At 38.5% G+C, this 8,009-nt stretch overlaps 1 protein-coding gene across 3 annotated transcripts in view; it reads right to left on the bottom strand.

The window, feature by feature from the left end:
* Window positions 1–8,003, bottom strand: part of GTDC1 (glycosyltransferase like domain containing 1) — a 317,443-nt gene extending 309,440 nt beyond the window's left edge. For 2 of the 3 annotated variants that reach the window (XR_003093474.1, XR_003093476.1), the window contains exon 1: window positions 6,672–8,003. The gene's annotated coding sequence lies outside the window, so the exon portion shown is untranslated. The remainder of the gene's footprint in view (window positions 1–6,671) is intronic. The other variant, XR_003093475.1, reaches the window with a different exon arrangement.
* Window positions 8,004–8,009: the final 6 nt, after the last annotated feature.

The raw sequence follows: 8,009 nt of genomic DNA, 5'->3' as shown, positions 1-8,009 counted from the left end.
CACTGTCGTTGGCTAAAGAAGTGCAAACATATACCTAGCTTCAAAAAGAGGGAAAAAGAAATTACAGATCAGTCCACCTCATTTAACATCAAGATAAAAAGATACTAGAATGAATTATTAAACAACCAATTTGCAAGCATGTCTAGAGGATAAGGTAATAAGGTGACACCCACAACAGATCTGTCAAGCACCTACTGTGTCAAACCAATCAAATTTCTTTCTCTAACAGAGTAACTGATCTAGCGCATAAAGGAAAAGTAGTAGATGAAATGTATCTTCACTTTAGTAAGGCTTTTGACAATTTCATATGCAAACAGGAGAAAGATTATTGCAATTAAATCACCATAAGGTACACACCCAGTTGAAAAGCTGCACTCAGAGTAAGTTTGCTGGTCAACTGATAGAACATTATCAAGCCTGCCATCAAACTGGAAGAACATTTCAAACAAAAAATCCTACAAGGTTTTGTCCTTAGCCTAGTTATATTTTCTATATTTTCTCCAATTAGTTAGAAAATGGGAGAGTGCACTCATGGGCCTATTTACATTTTCACTGACACCCTGCCACACTTTTAGCTGCTTTCATTTCTTGGAATCTCAGAAAAACAGAGACTCCCCATGCCTGAAGAAGGGTGACTGCACCCAAAAGCTTGCTAAGACCTTTTTTCCAACTATTCAGTTGGTCTAATAAAAAGATATCACATCTACTCAAAGAACCTTGCCTGCCTATGTCCTTACACCAACACAGCTACAACCAAAAACCCAGCTCATGGGCAGATGACACCAAGCTAGGACAGACCGCAAATACTTCAGAGTGGCAGGATTCACATTCAAAACAATATTGATAAAATGGAAAAATGCCTAAATGCATCTAGATAAAATTGAAGAGAAACAAGAACAATTTACCATGTTAACAGAGAGAAATCACAAAAAGTTGGCCTGAAAGACACCTTAGGACTAGGTCACTTAGTCCAGCTGCCTGTTCAAGGTAGCATCATCCCTTTCTAAACCATCTCATCCAAATATCTGTCTGACCTGCTCTTAAACACATCCAAAAATGGAGATTTCACAACCTCTCTAGGCTATTTACTCCAGTGCTTAGACAGTTAGAAAGTTCTTCCATATATTCAACCTACATTTCCCTTCTTGCAATTTAAGACCATTACTTGTCCTGTCCCCTACAGACACAGATATAATCCCTATTTTATATTTATCTAGTCAGCCAGTAATACCGCACAAAAGGAAGTAGGAGTTTTAGTGGATCACAAAGTGAACGAGGTGTAAAAAAACTGATACTGTTGCTAGAGACAAATACCTTCTTTCTAGGATACATAAAACACACAGGAGAAATCTCACTAATTTTATTTGGCACTAGGTAAGGCCTCAGATGGAGTTCTGTGTCCAGTTGTGGGTACCATACTTTAAGAAAGATATAAACAAAGAGGAGGGTGTGCAAAAGAGAGCAAAAAGAGTGGTAAGAGGTTTGGAAAATATAACCTATGAGGTAAGATTTAAAGAAATTGCTTGTTTTGTTTAGAAAAGTGAAGGCCAAGGGGCAAAATAACATTCTTCATCTACCTGAAGGCCTGCAATAAAGAGGATGAACAACTGTTCTCCACCTTGGGCAAGACAAATAAGTTTAATTTGCAGCAAAAAGTATCTAAGTTATCATGGAAAACTTCCTACATACAAGGATAGAACAGCATAGGAACAAGTCAGAAAGACTGGGATCTCCCTCATTGTAAGTTTTTAAGGGAAAAAACAGACAAAAATCTGTTGTGGATGGTCCAAGAATACTTACCTTGCCTCAACACAGTAAAATGAACCAGATGACCTCCCAGCCCTACATTTCTATTTGTACATTAAAATGGAAGTAAGTTTTATTATCTGCATGTGTTTAGCCTGCTTGTGTCAGGAAAAATCAACAGATGACATTTCTGCTCATTACAGTCTTAATCAGGCTTTTGATATCTCTCTTCTTCCCAAAGACCAGAGGCAGTACAGAAGCTGGTCTGTGATACATAATTCTCTGGCATACAAAGCATGACACCTGCAACACCAAGCACTGCACATCCTCTGCTGGGGAACAAAAGTAAAGCTACACGGAAGGCAATGAGAATGAGCCAATCCAAACCTAAAAAGGGAACGGATATCAAATTGGGTAATCACAGAGAATGCAATTCCACCAGTCACATGTCCCATTAAAACTCATTTTTGGTTTTTTTCACAGCCAACTCGCAATACGAGATGTCTAGTAAAATATATAATACAGAGAAATAAGGATGGGGTTGTGATTTCTGACGACTGCCACAGCAGTAAGAAGGAAATGAGGTAGAAGCAGGGCTAATTCCCCTTATATAATTTCACACAGAATGATTAGTTCTGCCCCAATAGTAACAACTTTCCAGAGGCTCCTGACTTGTCGTCAAGATTAAATGCACATGTTGTAAGCGCAGTTTCTCTATTCTCTACTGACAAACTATTCCAAGGAGAACATATCATTATTATTTTACTATAGAATTAAATGCACTGTTTGAACAGCAATGCGAGGTCAGCATCACCATGGAATCAAGCTGGCTGGATTAAGACTTTTAAAAAAATGTGTGGCACAGTTACATATTTTTAAGAAGTCACACCCTATAACAAGAGGATGCACAGTGATCACCCTAAGTGTTCTAGCAATGTTCCACAACGCCCAAGCTCAGCATATGGAAGACACAGATTCACATGTTGAAAACTTTTATTAAAAAAACGCAAGTTTTCAGTCACCTGTGCACTGAATGTCCCCTTTAAAACTGATTAGTAAGGACATTCCACACACACCACTGTACTGCTAAGAGATGTATTTATTTATTATTTTTAAGTTTGGTCATTTTAGGTCAAAATACCCATTACTGGTAATTTATTTGAATGAAATCAACTGAAAAATAATAGTTTAAAACAAGTCTTCAAATAGTAGACACCCTACACTGTCAAAACTACAAGTTTCTGACAAATTTTTAAACCTATTGGTACTTTTGTAAGATTTGATAGCATTTTCAGCACAATTCCTTTATGATACACTATTGAAAAATATCAGATTCACTTCCAAAAAAAATCCTTATTTCCTCAAAAACAACATATTTTTAATACAGTAAATAATTCCCTAAGGAAAATTTTACTAGCTAAGACCCTAATTTCTTAAAGATCAACATGATTTCCTGGAACAGCATTCCAAATATTACCTATTGTAATAGCTTTTAAAAATTCAACTACCTCCTCTAACTTTGTCCATTTTGTATTTAAGCATTTAACATGACCATTTCTTTAACAAAAGGCTTATAGATTAGATAAAAGGAAAGGTAACAGTTTTAGGCACAAAAGAGACTTATTTTTTATGTCTTGCCTGAAATAATGAGTAAACAGTCCAATATAATCTTACAGTCATGTCCATAAATCTTGCTTTTACATTTAAATCACAAGCAAAAAGTAAACAGACTTCATGACAAGAAAAGCATATTTCTTTTAAGAAAGTTTTCTTATCATAAGATCAAGACAAGAAATTATTCTTGTAATACTAAACGATCATGTTATTGTTTATTTGGAGAACTCCAATTTACCTCAAGCTATATGCAAGGTTATAACCATAAGTTTACTATATTAAGTTGCTGTCCAGTAGGGAGCCAAGGTCAAAGGAAAAAGTTTTTGAAACTCTGTGTTTGACTTAATTCCTTAACTTTAGAATTCACAAAATACCCTTTTCTTTATACTTGAGGGTGAGAGTATTTATTGATAAACCTAATAAAATACACAAACACTGATATCAAAAACATACCTCCTCACAGCTTGTTAGAACAGATAAAGATATGGACCACAGTCCCTTGTGAAAAAAAAGCATATATAATGCTTTAAAAATAAAAATTTAGATCAGAAATCTCTTGTTCAGTATATAGAAAGTAAATTATCTCCCTGTTTAAATCGCTATACAGTGCAGACCTCATTCTCATTTTACATGTGTTGCTAAAACTCCACTTACTTCACTACTCTGAGAAAAAAGTCAGTGTGTTCTCAACAACTATACAATCTGAAAGTGAATTCAAAACTTCTCAGCATAGGTCTAAAAGAAAATAATCTGATCAGCTGAGAGAGCAAGATTCAAAGGGCTGAAAAATGTTGGGGAAAAGATGGAATCTTTTTTCTTTGAAACCAACTCTAGAAGAACCCTCATTTTTCTTTCTCCAACTGTTCTTCATCCAGCTTTCTCTTGATTGTGACATACAAATGTCTTTATAATAGTATCTTAGTCTGAATATTCTATTTGCACACGTTTCTGCGCTCTGCATACTACACACATCCCTACAAGCATGCATAAAGATTTGATATTTTGAAACCCTTAAAAGTGTCATTGAACTTCAACACACAACTGTATAGCAACTCCATTTCTATTGAATGCACTTGCATTAAAGCCCCAGAGGTCTCCAGTTACTTTTGAAATGGAGAAGTCTTTCTTCATCTCTTTATACTGAATAAAATAATGAATATCAACAGTTGTATCCTCATCTTTCATCCCTATCTATCTGATCATTCAAGTCTACTAACATGAACAACATCTATCATGCAATAACAATCCAGTAAATCTTCCTTCCATGAAGAGAATGAATAGCCTAGGGCACTGATATTTTTCACCTCTGGGTCACAAGTTTGAATCCAGCTGTAGTTAGTAGTGAACGGAAGTTATTACCAAATGATGGCTTTTCAGTAGCGGATGTGAAATGAGTCTGCACACTCTAGTTTGTAGCACACAGTTTCCTTAAGGATTTATAATTACCAACATTTCAATTAGTCCTTTTATTATCAGCCCCAGAAGGATGACCATGTTGTTGAACAGATGTGGAACCTGAACTCCTAGAGGACAAAACCGGAATAAAGTTCAGAAGCTAAGACCGCCACTGGTAATGCTACAGATATCTTACACATACAATACTTAAAATCTTCAGTGCTATTAAGCTGGGCCTGTTTTAAAATCTTCCTCCCACAGAGCTTTGAAGACCTGTAGAGCCCTGTTTTCCAGGCTTAACATTAATGCACTGACATGGTCTCTCTCATTTTTAAGATTACCTTTAGCAAAATTTATTAAATTAAAATTTAAAAATTGTTTATCACTGCTTATTATATTGTTTATATATTATTGCATCTATAATGCTGATAACACTTTAGTCAACCACACTTTTCACCTATTGACAACGTTATCATGGTAGTAATCTCACACCCTACAGTCATGCATGGTCCTCCTGCCTCTCAACCGTGTGGAATACTGCTTTCTGGGCACAAACTAAACAATGCAGGGCCTGAACGCATTTATTTTATTTTTTTTACAAGTACTGTATTTAATCTCTCAATTTAACTGGTTTATACTATTTCATCCTTTGTCTGAACATCACAGAAGTAGAAAGCAGAATAGTAGCAGAAATATTGTAGTGCAGGCTTCCCTATTTGTCATTTTTAATGGTAAAAAGTTTGATTTCTTGCCTGTAGAAAAATGTGAGAGTCAACAGTAAAACACCTATACATGTATACACACATATTGTATATATATGTTTTATACACACACACACACACACACAATGGGCCAGAATTTGGGATAATAGGTTATATGGATATGTGGTTTTCGGATTTACAGAAATCTATGTAAATCTGTTTGGAGCTTCACACATTTATTTTTACTTTCACATCTGATGTGCAGCAATATGAATAGCTAAGGTGTATGCTTAAGACACACACTTTGAGATTTATCTATTCAGAAGTGATGTTAACACTGGGGTGTGTGTTCTTATAGCAGTAAAGCTGTGCATTATCACTGCTAACTGCATAACTGCATTACCTAGTAATGCCTAAGGTGGGGAGAATCTCAGAAATCCCTTGTTAAAAATTGTGCCCCCAAGGATTAGGATGATTTCCCCGACTTCTTACAGATTTGGAACAAGGCATTTACTACAAGGAGGCAAAACATAAGAATCTCTTATTAAAATAATGGTGCAATAACATTTAAGGTCGAAAAGATTCTGCAGGAATTTATATGAAACATACTACCTCTCTCACCATGTAAATGTTCATAAGAAAGGTATGTTCCTTCTGTACCTCACAGGCAATTGACGCTCCAACTAACGCAGAAGCAGAGTAAGTTATTTCTTCTTGACTCTTTTATCAGAAAGATCTCAGGCCACTGTGGACCTAAGTTTCCTCTTAGATATCAATAGTACAAAAACCAATGAGAAAAAATCCTGAACACTGAATACTCACTTGGCCATCAATTGTTGCAGGAAAATGTCCACTGCTGGTATACATGTCATGGCCCATTAAGCTGGCCAGTACTACCTCACTGTTTCCTTGTACTTTCCTAATCTGTTTACCTGCCTAATGTCTTTTCACCACAACTTAACTCCATTTCTGCTTCCCCTATCATCTTCTCCCCTGCTCTGTTCTCCTCAATCCCCCTCTCTTCCATTTGTCTTTCTTTTTTGCTTAACCCTTTCCCATACTCCACCCAAAAAGCATATGGAGCTAACATGGTGTATGCTACTGTCACAGTGTTCACCCAGGTTGTTATAGCTTTCCCCCACCACAAGCGTAGCCTGGATCAGTGACTATCTAGCACTCTGTTTATGCAGTGCCTACTACAACAGGGCCTCTGACCTTCCAGCAGTGAACAATAAGATAATCAACGTCTTGTCTTCTGCTCAGATTGCAAGTTCTTTGATTCCAGGGATTCACCTTTTTGTACCAGGCTTGTATAACACAATGAGGTTCTGGAGCTAGACCACAAGTAGGGCTCCTAGATGCTTTGGTAATCTAAACAATAAATAACAACAGCATTCAGTTCATCTTTAGTCAGCGGAAAGGGACTGATATTGGCAAATCATTAGAAAGATTTTTTTTTTGGATCAGGACACTATTTCAATAAGGATGATCCTCGTCTCTTCACACATTGTGGGATATCAAACTGCCCATCTGAATTTGTCGCCGCGTCCCTTATCACAAAACAGATTTACAGCACCTAGATAATAAAAACCTCAAGACATAGGACGTTACGTGCTCTCTGCACCGATGTCTTTCGCTGTCTGGTCTCCAAAGAAAAAAGGAACATTAAAAGGTAGGAGAAAGTAAGAAGAATCCATTCCACTTCAGGTCTTGAAAGCTCTAATTAAAATTCAATATTGTACTTTGTATGTGGGTTCCTACATGAAACTCCTGTCATGGTTAAGACTTAAGGTTAAGCAGGTTAATAGAGTCCAATAAAATAGCTCTATTGAATTATGCCAAACCATTGTCCTACACCCGACTGCAATCTGCCGCTCATCTTTACCTGACGGGCGCACTAAGTTTCCAACCAAGGTAACGTATGGCTACAACCCCCCACAAAAAAATAAATAAATAAAATTCCCACAAAAAATCAGCATCTCCTCTGTCTCCAACCCCCCCACTTTCCTCCTTCCCTGGAAAAAAAACAGCCTGTTATTTACAGCTCAAATCATTTCTTTCCTCCAGCCTGCTACTCCAATCATCGCACAGTCATGTGCTAAAAGATTTGTGCAGACCTGCCAAGACTCATTCTCCTGAGCCGCGCTCCCCTCGAGTCCGCGGCGCTTTCCAACTCGCCGCCCTTCGCGTGGACGGGTTTCACGCCCGGCCTGTGGGACTCGGCCCCGCATGCTATGCATTTGGGGCGCAGCAAACCCAACCCCCCTGGCCTGGCCCGGCCCTCCTCTCGGGGCAGCGACCTTCCCGCGTGGCCCTCACCCCCGTGACCCCGGGGGGCTGCGGGCACCGCTCCCAGGCGCTTCGCAGCCCTGTTACGAAGCAGCAGACCAGGCAGCCTGTGTTTTGTTTTGTGTTTTTATTCAAAGCTACTCCTTCGTGGCGGGGAGACTCGCGCCCAGCCCCTGCGGCCCTGCCCCGCTGCTGAGGACAGGCCGAGGCCAAGCTGCCCCCCCGTGTCCCCGCGACCGGCAGGTGCCGGGAGCCATGTTAGCT

Source organism: Alligator sinensis, unplaced genomic scaffold, assembly GCF_000455745.1.
Source record: "Alligator sinensis unplaced genomic scaffold, ASM45574v1 scaffold693_1, whole genome shotgun sequence".
Taxonomy (NCBI): Eukaryota; Metazoa; Chordata; order Crocodylia; family Alligatoridae; genus Alligator; species Alligator sinensis.
This window is presented reverse-complemented; position numbering and strand designations above follow the sequence as displayed.